At 42.5% G+C, this 14,090-nt stretch overlaps 1 protein-coding gene across 4 annotated transcripts in view; it reads right to left on the reverse strand.

Annotated features, from left to right (window-relative positions):
• Positions 1 to 14,090, reverse strand: part of MB21D2 (Mab-21 domain containing 2) — a 115,768-nt gene that overhangs the window by 14,333 nt on the left and 87,345 nt on the right. Inside the window, exon 2 of one of the 4 annotated variants that reach the window (XM_027587748.2) lies at positions 10,818 to 10,976. The exons of the other annotated variants lie outside the window; for them this stretch is intronic. The gene's annotated coding sequence lies outside the window, so the exon portion shown is untranslated. The remainder of the gene's footprint in view (positions 1 to 10,817; positions 10,977 to 14,090) is intronic. 4 annotated transcript variants of the gene reach the window in all.

The following is a 14,090-nucleotide window of genomic DNA, read 5'->3' on the forward strand; positions in this document are numbered from 1 at the left end:
GCTTCCCCATACCTGCTGAGACAATTCTAAAATGGGTTCTACACAACTTCCAGAGGCTCTCACAAGATTACTCTGCGCATTAGCTCAGTAACAAACACTTTATTGGCTTTTCTCTCTTCTCTGTTTTAACTGCTCTATTCCCTTACCTGTGCTTCTTAGTACTACACCAAGGTAGTCTTGTTTCTGGAGATGTGCGTGCGTGCCTACGTGTGTGTGAGTGCGTGTGTGCATGCCTGTGTGCGTGCATGCATGTATGCATGTGTAACAGTGCTAGACAGGCTCATCTCTGATAATTCTGGGTGAAATTATAACATGTCAGATGTATAATTGGCCATGTGAACAGAAGCATAAGCTAATGATAGTTACTTGTTCTTTCCCACAATCAAAGTATAGATCTAGTATATGTGGCTTATAAAACTGTATCTGAGCATAATTCTCAGAGTTCATCATCTTTCTTCACTCGGCAAGCCTGTTTTCCCCTGCATTTACAGTTAGTACCTTGCCTATTCATTTACTGCTTTGTTGATATTCCAATTCTGATTTCCCAAAGGACATTCTAAAACCTCTTCTAATTCTGGAAAACTCTGGAGAGATGAAAATTTATATGTTACTTTGGAATAGGCATTTCTTCCTCAAACTACAAAGAAAACAATGGGGAGTAAGGTTTGAAGAGAAAAAGCCTGGCTTCCCAGTTTACTGCAGGAACCAATCTTCAGAATGGAGCTTTGTTCAAGTGCACCAGCCTTATTCATATGTAAAAGGTCAAACCAAATTCACAAGCCAAAATAACATTTCTCTTTTAGCCTCCACCTGGGGTTATTCTGCCTCTGTTCCTCTAAACTGTATGGAAAAAATTGCGAATGACATATTTAGTCTCTCCATTCAATGACCTTTGTCCACACTTTCTTTAGTGTAGTGCTTAGACCAAATATCAATTATCTGTTGTCCTGTCAGTGTCCCTATGTCTGATGACCGGGGTATCTCCTAACCTTACACAACAGAGGTTCAACAAATGTCAGTTGAATGAATAAAGAGATGGCAGAGCCCAAAGATGGAGTTTATAAGACTCTTCCAGGATGAAAATCGCAGGGTGATATGCTTAGACTGATAGAGCCAATTTGACATTGTCATTTCCAGACACAATGAAAGACTCCAGAGCCACTATATCTGCAAGCAAAGGAATCCTATTACATCCACAGAAGAGATGGCAGGGGGAAGCCAGGACCCTGTGAATGAGCTGACCATAAACTAACTATATGGTATCTATACAAAGGCATCTCTTATTCTCCAGGAATAATTTAAGTCTAAGACATTTTCCAAAGCACCAGTTTTTAGCCAACAATCATAGCCAGAAATTAGAAGAAAAGCTACGATGTAATTACAGTGTGATCTAAGGTCAAAGTCTAATACCTACTTTTTTTAAAAAAATGATAATAGTGCATTTTTCCTTTGATGCGCAAGAACAGATCCCGTAAATAAATGGATTGTCTCACCAAGCAATTTCTAATGACTGCCAGGAGATGGCACCCACACCCTATTCATCTACCTAGCATTTCTAGCTGGGGCCCAGGGTCTAAAAATCCTAAAACAGGCTTAGCAAGGGGCTAAGATTTGATAAGACTGTATTACAAGCAAACCCCCTGAGGAAGGGGAGGGCTGTAATTCAAGATACCACCCAGGGATTCGTAACTTTGCCTTTTTGGTTTCCCAGAGAAAATCTGTTGGTAATTCAAGAGCTCACAGGCTCCATCTAGGTTGAGCCAAGACTAAAAGATGCTTTGTCTGGACAAGTAATGTGATTGACAGCTGATTCTCAAAGTATACTGAAGACCTTGCTGCAAGGTACAGGCTTGCAAGGCCCAGCTTCACTGAATAAAGCTTCAGGTGGCAGGAATAAGGGGTATAGAGAAGGTAGAGGAAATAGTCCTTGATGATACGAGGTTAAGGCACCGCTCTTTCTGAAAACGGATTCTGACTACAAATAAGTAAGTACACCAAAAGATTTTAGGAGACAAGGTTATTAATAAAAAGGAAATTGATTTTGACCTGGCTTCAATCGATAAAATCAAAACAAATACTGATTTACACTGTATGCACTGTATGAATGCATGTTTTGCAGTTCCCAAAGAATGGCCCCAGTCTTTTTCTCATTGTTCCCAGTAGTCATTCTGGGAAGAGCATCAGAGTTCTCATTGCGTAGACATGAGAACTGAGCCTCTTGGCGGCCAAGTGGCTGGGCAATATAATTGCACAAAATATCTGCATGGCTCTTTGGCCTAAATTAGAATGAAAACTAGTCCGACCACCCTCCATAATCTTCAAGAAAGGAAAGTTGGGTCATTTGGATTCCTTACCAGGTTACTAACTGGTTTGTTGCGGGGCGGGCAGGAAGTTCAAGAAAGGGCTCAAAATGTAAAGCCTGCTCTGCTAGGGGCAATCGACAGATGATATACCCAGAGGTCTTAGTTATGTCTACACCGGCTGGGTTATTGATGACATGCCCTCTTTCTTTATCTACCTCAGCAAAATAAACATAGATCATTCCTAGAAGATAACTCGGCTTTAAGTGTCAATAGTTATTAATCAATTTTCCATATGGCTTGTTGCTGTAATGCCTAATACATTAATCATGACCCCTTTATTACATTGTCTTTATCTTCATTTAAATAAATCTTACTTCAAATACGAATACCCTCAATCAAGTTTCCAAACAACCAAGTAGTAACATCCTAAAAATCTGCATTTCAAAAAATAACTCCGTTAACAAGTCTTAAAAGTTTTCCCGTTACATAAAAGCAGAATGTTCCGCACCAAAGTTCGGATTGGTACAACTACACCCATACCTATAATTTAAGGAAGGATTAGGGGATCAAATAAGTATTTCCAAGCAAAACAGACATACAATAAAAGTACTGACAGTATGACAGACTAATAAAAGAGCAGAATCTACTTCAGAGCCACAATTGTCTACCTGATAATTACTTTCAGCATCTGGGTAAAAACATACTTTATTGTTCGAGCTGGGAAACGTTCACATCAAAAGAAGCCAGACTTAAAAAACAACCAGCCAAAGCCCTGTGCAGAGGTTGAAATCTGCAGTTTAAAAGCATGAGTAGATCATTTGAAAGGGGGTCAAATTGTTGCAGTTTTCTAAATCCACGCCCACACAATAAAGAAGGGAAAGTCAAAGAGAAAGTCAAAAAGTGAATCTCTTAATGATGAAGTGGGAAACTGATATTTTGAGAGATGGCTTTTTTCTTTACTTCTACTTGTCTTCCAACCATCAAAAAATGGGGCAAGGGTCAGTGGTGTGGGGTTGAAAAGGGTGATTCAATATTCTAGCCAGGAATTGTGGACTCACATGGTGGCTATTAAGGGCGAAATAAGAGGGCTCTTTCTTTCTTTCTTTCTTTCTTTCTTTCTTTCTTTCTTTCTTTAATTTTGTAGTGTTGAAGATTATTGTTTGGACTCTTGGGCTCCTGCGGACGAAGTTTAGGTTGTATGTGTGTACCCCACACAAAGAATGATGAATCATCGATGACTAGAACCAGATCGAACTTTCAAGGTTACATACTCCAACTGTCAGGGGACAGATCAGGTTGCTGAAGCCCAAAAGGCCAAGGTGACACAGCAGGACATCTGCCACAGGTGCTAGGAATTAATTTAAAATCCTGATCCTCAATCCAGGGCTCTCTCCACTCCATAGGTGGGTCTCTAACCAGGAGTTTGTGAAAAATATGGGTCCCCAGGCCCCACTTGGGACTGAAACATAATCTCCGAGGATACATATGTGTTTTAAACTAGCAATGTTGAAATGCTTAAAAAAAAAAAAAAAAATTGAGACTGTCTGCTCCCTCCCTCAACTTCAAAGCAGAAGTTTAATTGGAAGGACTCAAGAAAGGCAAAGCTTTTCAGAGGAAGGGGTTTGCTGTCCCAGTAATTCTCCAAAATCTTTAAGAGCTGAGGTTACCTATTCTTCAAATCAAGAAAGACATAATTTTGATGAAACTTTTGGAAACATGACAGTATTTGAGATTCAGGAAAGATAGGACATCTCTAATTCCTCATGTCTCGGGGATTCGTTAACATCTGCAACCCCCCACTTGTTCATTTTGCTTTGAATGAAGAAGATCTGTTTTTTTGCTAGATTTCTTCCAGTTTCTTTTTTCACGCCCTTGATCTTTCCCCACCTATCAGATAGTGGCTGATTTTTGTCCTCTACTTCAATCTTAAACTTGGACAAAGCAATTGTGTAATCAACTGAGAATCCTTAAGGGCTCTTGGCACACGCCACTCCTCACTTGGGAGCATATAGGTGGGTCAGTGAATATCGGCTGTGGGTCTGACTTGGCAGCCAAGCAATAAAACCTGTGGTGATGGGCACAATTATAGGTCCATCCCCGAAACCAAAGATTACACAGTTTGAATAGAAGTGTACAATTTCCAAAGCTATCAACTGACCCGAAGGCAAATTTAGACACAATGGATTAAATACAGACACTCATTTTCATACAGTGTCCCTTCCAAAAGTCCAGTCGGACTAGGATTTATAGTTAAGTGGGAAAAAGACTAAACGACAAGAATTCTTTTTAAGAGATGGTGCTTGCTTGAGAAAGGTCATTAAAAGACTCAAACCCAAGTATAGGGTGAAGTTGAGATGCAGAAACCCCCTTTTTAAGGTAGTGACAAAAATGGTCTTTGTGCACAGACCCAAGTCTTATCCTGAGAGGAGCTTTCAGATCAGAAGTTCCAGAATTCCAGTGGTCTGGAGAAGGCCTCCAGCAAAACCACAGGAAGTCTGCAGTGTTTCCACTAGAGGTCGGGCATTCCTAATTTTCTTTCTTTCATTCTTTTTTTTAAACAGTTATTGGACTGACTCCAACCAAAAAAGTAAGAAGAAAAAGGCCTGAAGATTGGATAGATTGGACATAATTTTTAATTCACACTTGATTGTACTGAGATGATTTCAAAGTGAGTCATAAATGGATTTGGGTTTCAGAACAGTACTACTCACTGAGGAATCCAAAATGCCCACATGCTGTTTGTGGCAAGCCTGTTCAAGTGGTGGGATGTCATACATCCACTGACAGAATTCCTTAGCTTTGGGATGAAAAAGGCACATGGAAAAAGAAAGATGCCTGAGATAATGTGGCTGACGTGACAGAGAGATTATGAATTTAGGATACAGAAAGCTTGAATGTGAACACTTGCTTCATGATTTATTAGCTATGTGACACTCGGGTAAGTTACTTGCCTTTCTGAAACTTTAGTTTCCTCTTTTTTTTTTTTTTTTTAAATGAGGATACTACCACTTCTTTCACAAGGCTATTATGAGGGTTGGTGGAGACAAAGTTTCAAAAAGCTTTCAATACGGTTTCTAGAAATTTGCAGATGTTGAGAAAATGGAATTTTCTCTTTAAAATTGCATCTGTTCACACTTCTCTAGGTCAATAAAGAACACTGGTCTTAGTTGAGCATGTGACACTTTTTAAAAAAGAAATATAACAGTATTTGTCAATTCAACTATCTCCCTCCCTCCTTGTTCTTTTCTTTTGGTTTGTTTCCCCATGCTTTGTAAGTGTCAGGTAAGGTGGGCTGAAAGAATGAAAGCTCATGACAAACTCTGGCAGCTTTGTAAGGAACAGAATACACTTTAAATGAAAAGTTACCACAATGTACTTGGTTGGTAGGATGATGGAGGAAGGGACTAGGTGGGGCAGGTGGGAGGGAAATGGAAGAGAAAAAGACAGATGTACTAATTTTTATGGTCAGTTTTAGCTTAATACCATCTTTTCTGTTCTCTGATGACTTTGATATACAAGCAGAAGGTAGTGAAATCACGGATATGGAATAGATTCTGTCTTGTTACCACAGTGGTTTTCTTTTTCTTTTTTTTAAGATTTTTTATTTATTTGACAGAAGAGTGAGCAAGCAAGCACAAGCAGGGGGGAGTGGCAGGCAGAGGGAGAGGGAGAAGCAGGCTCCTCGAAAGTAGGGAGTCCAATGCAGGACTCGATCCCAAGGGATCCTGGAATCATGACCTGAGCTGGAGGCAGACACTTAGGCAACTGAGCCACCTAGGTGCCCACTACAGTGGTTTTCTAACTAGCATAGAGAATCATCTGGAGAAAGTATTAAGACATAGATTGCTGGACCTTGGCCCCCAGAGTTCCTGCTTCACTGGTCTAGTGCAGGGCTCAAGAATTTGCATTTCTAAGAAGCTCCCAAGTGATTCTGAAGCTGTTGTCCAGGACCACACTTTGAGAACCAGTGGTTTACCACAGCCACAGAATTTACAATCCAACTGTGGGAAAGAGAAGGGAATCATAAGAAACCTAGGCTCTAGTTCTGGATCTTCCATTAATTCCCCAAGTGATGGGGAAGGTCATTACCTGTCACACCTTCCTTCATTTGCTCACTTGTGAAAGGAACAATGTCTGTTTACCACTGAGGCCAAATGAGGGTCAAAAAAGAAACAGGTAAATTAAAACTTTGGAAAGTTAGAAAATCCTCTGTAAGAACAAAGTATCATGGCAAACAATTCCAAACAGCATAGGACAGTAAATTTGCCTTGTCAACCTGAGAACATCAGGGAACGCCCAGATTTCTGGTTGAGTGTTTCTGTGTACGTCTGTGAGGGTGTTTCTAGATGAGATTAGCATTTGAACTGGGCTCAGTAAAGTAGATTGCCTTTTCCAGTGTGGGTGGGCGTGGATCAAAAAAAAAAAAAAAAGGTGGAGGAAGGAGGAATTTGCCCCTTTTTTCTGCCTACTGCTCAAGCTGAGGCATCTCATCGTATCTTTTCCCAGCCCCAAACTAGGGTTTACATCATAGACTCCCCCTCGTTCTCAGGCCTTCAAAGCAAATTGCCAAATCACACCACCAGCTTTCTTGGGCCGCCAGCTTGTAGGCGACAAGTAGTGGGGCTTCTCAGCATCCATAACTGCATGAGCCAATTCCTCATAATAAATCTCCTTTTATATTCTATTGGTTTCTGTTTCCCTGGAAAATGCTAATACACAGCCATTACTTAAGAGGTTTTCTAAAAATGAGTGAGTGACAGTCCTAGGTTCTATTCTGGTTTGGCCTCTGACCTACTCTGGATACACACGTGACTTTTCTGGGCCACAGTTTCCCAACCAGCAAAGGTTTTAAAGATGATCTCTAAGGTCTTTCAAATCTAAAAATGCACGGGTCTATGGTCAGAACATGAGCAGGGACGGGGGCTCCAGGCAGGTCTCAATACAGGGAACACCAGAAGCTGGCATGGATCACCCAGCAGTAACCTCAGGGGCATGAGCTTTGCCCACACTTCAGTATTAACCAGTCACAGAACCCAGGTGTGCCCTAGCCCTGCCAGCCCTCAGCATGAGCTCTCCAACATTCCAAAATCAGGCTCCACACTAGCTATCATTATGATACAGTAAACATCATCACTGGAGAGGTACTAAAGCCCTATACCATCCCCTCAGTTGTTCAATGCTTGAGATTCTGCTCTAAAATGTCTCGCATTGTGCCCTCCCCACACACCCCACTGGCACTGTGTGTCATCATCACTGTGCAGCCCAGGCCCTCACATCTCTCACAGGGACTACTTAATTGGATCCTACCCCCAGCACTATCAGGCAGCATAACCTGCCAAAAGGAGCTTCTTACAGGACAGCTCTAAGCATATCATTCACCTGCTCAAAATTCTTTGATGGTGCTCCCATCCCCGTCAAGGCCTCCAACATTCAGAGGCCAGCCTCTATTTCAACCTCCTCCTCCTGTTCCCTTATGTTTCTTGTGGCTCCAGCCCCAAAGTGAAACCCCCAAACCATTCCAGTTCCCCCAAATATGTCCTGTGCTTTCTGGCTCCCAAGCCTTTGCTCATTCTCTTCTTTTTGCCCTCTATTTTTGCCTGGTGAAATCCTGCCAATTCTACTCCTTCTATGAGCTTTTGCCTCCTCGCCCCCCCACCCCCACAGGCATATTCTTTCCTCTCTTTGCACAGCCTTTTGATTCACCTGATATAAAATTTCATGAAATTTACGGTGTGACTGGCATTGCCACTATTTGAGTTCATTTCCATGTCTCACACAAGATCATGATGTTTTCGAGGACAGGGATGGAGCCTTATTCACCACCTCTGTCCTTGAGTTCGCTGCAGAGGGGTGAGCTACTGAGCCCTAAGAACAGTCTGTCTGGATACAGAATGTGTCGCTGTAACATGAACTAGCCTGTACAGGAATCGCATTATGTCTGCACAATGAAAGTAGTGTTAGGTTCATATGTAATTTTCCAAGAATGTTAATATTTTGTACAACCAAGGAACAGCCACTAAACAAAACATGCTCAAACAACAGCAGAATGTAGCACCCCACAGAGAGAATGATGCTCACATTCCTCTTCACTCAGGCTGGAATGTGATCTGTAATGGAAATGCTTTTCTTTTCTACTTATGATTTCAGGACATTTTATCTTTGTCTCCAAAATTCAACAACTTTTTTTTTTCCTAAAATGCTCTTTGTCAAGGCTTCAACCTTTTTCTGTTCAAGGTAGAGTCCTATATTGGAGTGATATTTATTTTTAAGTATTGTTATTGCTTTTGTGAATGTCCTGGTTACAAAGTCAAATAGGTTTTGAGTGATTGGCACACAAGCCCTGTCACTTTTGGAACGCAATTCGGCAGCATGCGAGGATTTTAAGGAATGCTCCTTATTCTGTAACTGCATTGTTACATAAATGTCTAGACTAGTACTCAACCAGGCACAGAAGTCAGAATGCTGTTCCTAAGAAAGGAACCATTACCAAGTCCCTCAATACAATTCCCTTGCATGTCAATTATTCGGCCAGTTCTCAAGGAACTAAAACTCAGAGAGGCAGAAATGGAACTGTTCTGCTAGACTCCAGAAGTGCCGAAGGAAATGCTCCTGGGGACGACAGAGCTGCCCCAGGCTGCCACTTGAATACAAGTGACTCAGTTTTCCTGGAGAGCTGAGCGTGTCTGGAGAGTGCTAGTGCCAGAGGCCTCTGGGTTTTCAAAGAGGGAGGGGACATCTAAGGGAAAGCAGCATAGACAAGGGGAAGGGAAAAAAAGATAAAAAGAGAGGTGGGGGAGCAGGTCTCCCTTGAAGCCCTGAAGGACTTGGAGGTTGGGGGTGGTGAGCAATGTAAGGAACCCCCCTGCACCCCAAGGGCAGAACCTGGGCCTCCCATCCCTACTTCAGCCACCTTTCTCTGTTTTACATATGGGGCCTCCTCTGCCACCTCTATTTGAAGTAAGAGTACTGCAGCTTTAAAAGAGAGGGAAAGAAGGTTTGAAAATCCCTGCATCATATCCAGCTGGCTAGTCCCCAATTCTGCCTGAGACTGGCCTTTAGCAGAAAAATAAATCAGTGCTTACAAAAGATCACTCTATACCGAACGCTGTTGGGGGGGCTCCCAATTCCCTGCTCTAATCATTCTAAAGCTGTCTAAAAAAGACTTCGCTTTTTGCCAGCTTTACTCTTTTGCCAACTTTACTCGCTCATTTGACTATTTCTACCCCTTCACAGACCCTGCAAGGCAGGTCAGGAGCTTGCAGAAGTGCAGGCAGCATGCAGAGTGGACCCTCCAGCCCCGCAGCCAGTGCTCAGGAGAGAAGAGAAGCCGTGGATCCCCAAAGAGTTCCGAATGTGAAGCCAGACACCTGATACTCCCGAGGTGCTGATGCTCTCTAGGAGGACGTCACTTCTCCTCTCTGGTCCGTGTCCTCACTACCAAGTGAGGTGGTCAGACTAGATGGTCTTTACTGTTCTTTCTGACTCCCAGGAGTCCAGGCAGAAAAAGGGTGCTGTGTTCCCGAGTGAAGGGAAAGCAGAGCTGTAGGAAGAGTGAGTTTGTAGCAAGGCAGAGCGAGCAGGTGTAAAGCACATGCCTCCTGGATCCATGCAGAGGCAAACACACAGACCCTCCAGACAGATGATTTCTCTCCAATTCATGCATAGCAAGGAACATGTGGAAAGAAAAAGGAAACGAAGACATTCTGAGTGCTGATACAACTTAGCAGAATGGAACAGAATACATCTTTAATTCCCTTGAAATAACAACTCCTAACAACCCAAAAGGTAATTTCAGACCTTTCCAAAGTCCTTTCAAAGTCTAGAGGTGAGTCTCTGTGTTGCAGGGAAAAGACAGGTGTGGAAGTTTCTTCAGAGCAGTTAGAGAGAAAATAGCAGGCGTTGGATTTATAGACAGTCTCTGGTCAATGAACGATCTGGCAACTTCTCCTTCTGGTATTGATTCTTGCCTCAGACAGATGATGAAGGCCTGCCGAAGAAAGTGTGCGGTCCCAGGGGTTGCTCAAGCTGGGCGTGAGCTCTCCTCCAGCATCCTGCCCGGGGCTTCTCAGCCGCCCCTTCTGGGGGCAGCCTAGCTGGCTTCATCTGCACACATCTGGAGGTACCAACCCCTGGGCTACCCGCATGGCACTCAGCTTCACCACCGGTTTCTTTTCCCAGAAATTGATTTAAAACAATCAGAAGGGTCTCTGACATTAGGCACCTTTCAAATAGCAACATCTGAAATAACAAACCACTTATCTGAAATCTCTGATGCTGCTGCTTTCCAGATATTGCTAATGCCACGATCTAACCACCCCTGGCCTCCTAATAACATAACCCATTTACTGAGCATCTACTTAAGGCCAAAGGTTGTTTCTGTATTAATCTTTGTGATGCTCCCAGATAGTGTGAAGAAATGGACGCTCTGACGTTAAATAATTGCCCAAAGTTACATAGCCTATAGATCTGATCCTTGAACCCAGGTACATGACTTAAAAGACAAAATTAACTTACAGATGTCACAGGGGTTAGTGGTGATGACTCTCCACATCTGCTTTCCCCATTCCTCCAGCTCATCCTCACAACACATCCTCTGCTACTGCCCGGCGAGAGGGCCAAGTAACTGAAGCTTTCAAACACTAAGGCGTCCAGAAATGAAAGAAACCGGGAAAGCTGGGGGCAGACAAGGAAAGTTGAACCAGGAGACAGACTTTCAGGCCAAAATTTTCTGTCTTTTCCCTCTCCTCTTGCCAGAAATTCTACCAATTCGGTTCATTTTCACAATTACAAAAAGAAAATGGAAACTTGCTTCTTGGGAGTTAAGGCTCGAATTACCATGTACCCCTTAGTATAAACGTGTTCAATCAATCAGAGTGCAACCTTCTCACTGCAATGGAGAATGGAGACCACCTGCCCTGCCCGAATGGGAGTTCTGATTCAGAGCAGAGGGAGTGATCTGTCGATTAACAAAGTACCATGGTAGGGCATCGGAGTACTGGAGGGCCCCGAAGTACTGGAGGGCCCCGAGGACAGAAGTTAGAGACAGGGAGGCTGCAACAAGGGGGTGCCAGGGAGATGACTCTTGTCAATTTCCAAACTGCTCCCTTCTTTCCCTCCCCCTCCCTGCAGTACCAACTCCCACTCCCCAAACACAAGCTGGTCAGACTAGTATTACAGTTCAGCTGCAAATGGAGGTAACATGGCACTTGGGAACCTAGACGCTACTTGGGATGTTTTTACATAAAATATGTAATTTGAGGGGTGCCTGGGTGGCTCAGTAGATTAGGCATCTGCCTTCGGCTCAGATCATGATCCCAGGAACCTGGGATCAAGCCCTGCATCAGGCTCCCTGCTCAGCGGGGAGCCTGCTTCTCCCTCTCCCTCTGCTGCTCTCCCTGCTTATTCTCTCTCTCTCTCAAATAAATAAATAAAATCTTGAAAAAAATAAAACATGTAATTTGATTCTAAACAAATGAATACATACCCATCATATTGCTAAATGTGAGGCTACCAAGAGACATCGTTAGTAGCAAGCCAATAGATGCTAATTACACATGCCCCAAACAAGCTTGATGGTATTAATCCAAAGGAAAATAGGGAGTGGGGAATCTGCTTAAATTCTTCGTTCTTAATAGAAGCTGTTTCTAAATGTAGTTGAGGAGAACCGTGGAGAGTGGCTTCCACTGCTTCACTTTAATTATTGGTTTCTCCCCAAAATAAGACTCAATAGAAAAGGTATACAGGACCCCAATTTTGATCGCATGGTGGACTATTAAAATGGGATTTTGCCAACTAACTACTACTCTCACACTTTTTTTTTTTTTTAAGATTTCATTTATTTATTTGACAGAGAGACACAGCAAGAGAGGGAACACAAGCAGGGGGAGTGGGAGAGGGAGAAGCAGGCTTCCCGCGGAGCAGGGAGCCCGATGCGGGGCTCGATCCCAGGACCCTGGGATCATGACCTGAGCCGAAGGCAGATAGATGCTTAACGACTGAGCCACCCAGGCGCCCCTACTCGCACACTTTTAAATACCCAACTAGAAGTTATCCTAACAGACATAGGAGCAAACGTCAATGACCAGGCTTTGTAAACAGCACAGTACAATCCTGTAGGTGTTACCAGGGTGGCTGTGAGGGAAGTATGAGGTCCAAAGGGATGAGGAGCACCAAGCCAGCTGGAAGAGTCTGGCCACTCCTATTGAACTGGTGAGTCTCCAGTTGTCTGTCGGGGCTTTTCCTTCTCTGTGTGCAAAATGGAAACATTCCATTGCTCACATTCATCCATTCAAAAGTGCACGAGTCCTTAGAACTTCCCTAACCACTTCATTTAGCATTCATGAGAAGTGATTGCCCAAGAGGCACCAAGAGTAGAGGAAACTCACAAAGCTAGTGAGCACTGGAGTCATGATTATTAGACCAAGGTTTCCAAATTCTTCAACCTGTGCTCTGATACCCTGGTTTAAGAGTCAGGTACTACCACACAGAGGTGCTGAAATGGGCTATAAGTGTACAAATATAAAACCTTTATAGGACAGCCTGACCAACATACTAATGTCAACATATCAGCTGACATTTGACTTCTACAGTTTCTACTAAACAGAGGTGATAGAATATGATAATATAATGATAGATTTTTGACACATTTATAAGCTAGTAGTTGTTCAAAGTTGAATCTGCATTATTATGCAAATTATTTTCACACTGACTATTCTGAGCTCTGGTTTATTTACAGGTGGCCTTAACCAAGCACATTTAAAATAAAGAAAATCAAGATTATCTGCAAAGAAATTCTGCTTAGAACAGCTTTAATATTAATTAATGCCATACAAGAAAAAAAAAGGGATCCAGCTGGCTTTAAAAACATTGAGTAAATAAATGTCTGATAATCTCTAGAATGACTTGCAGCTGGAGAATGCCTAACTGCATCTCCTCACAGCTTAACAAAATGCATTTCTCCAAGATAAATCTACTCTTCTGACTGAGATCTGAAGAGAAGGAAAAAGATTATTCATGGCTGGCTTGGACTTCAAGATGATACAAAATCATATATGTAAGAGGTTAATTTTGAAAGTCCAGGACTCATGCCAACCCACTTTATTCAAATTGATTTCTGGCTTTGAATAAATTAACAGAGTAAGAGGATGAGAAAATATAAAAATCGTGGAAATAGTAACAGAAATATTTCTACTAGAAGGGTATCCTACAGACAGCCTACTGATTTCTGGTGCAAAAAAGACAAAAATCACTGTACCTCCTCTCTATGCTGACACGTTTCGTTTCTGTGGGAGCTCTGGGAGTACCAGTAGCAATGTCTTGTGTTGGCAATACACCCAGCTTCATCAAGAGAATCCTGGACAGTCAGAACAGGGTCAGATCACCAAGGGACTTAAATCCCAAAGGAAGAACTTAAGAGTTCATCCTACAAAACCATGTCATCCATCTTCCCTCAGACTGCAAGCTTGCGCAGTGCAAGAACAATGTTCCTTGGTACCTAAGGCCCTCGGTGTAAAAGTTCAGTGGACATTTGTTGGATTAAAGAAGAAAAAATAAATTACTAAAGAATATCAGGAAGTGTAGTAAGACTTCAAATAACTTGGCAAAAACTATGAGGGAAAGTTTACAGTTGGAGTTTGTTAGCAAAGTGGGAAAGAGTAGCGTATGGGAGAAAGCTTTCTAGAAAAGGTAATATCTTGAGTTAACCTTTGAAAAAAGAAGGTGGTTTGGCTATGTGGGGTGACTTCTAGAGCTACTTCTGCTATTAAACTATCTGAATTCTGGGGAAAA

The sequence above is a fragment of the Zalophus californianus genome, chromosome 1 (genome assembly GCF_009762305.2).
Source record: "Zalophus californianus isolate mZalCal1 chromosome 1, mZalCal1.pri.v2, whole genome shotgun sequence".
NCBI classification, from domain to species: Eukaryota; Metazoa; Chordata; class Mammalia; order Carnivora; family Otariidae; genus Zalophus; species Zalophus californianus.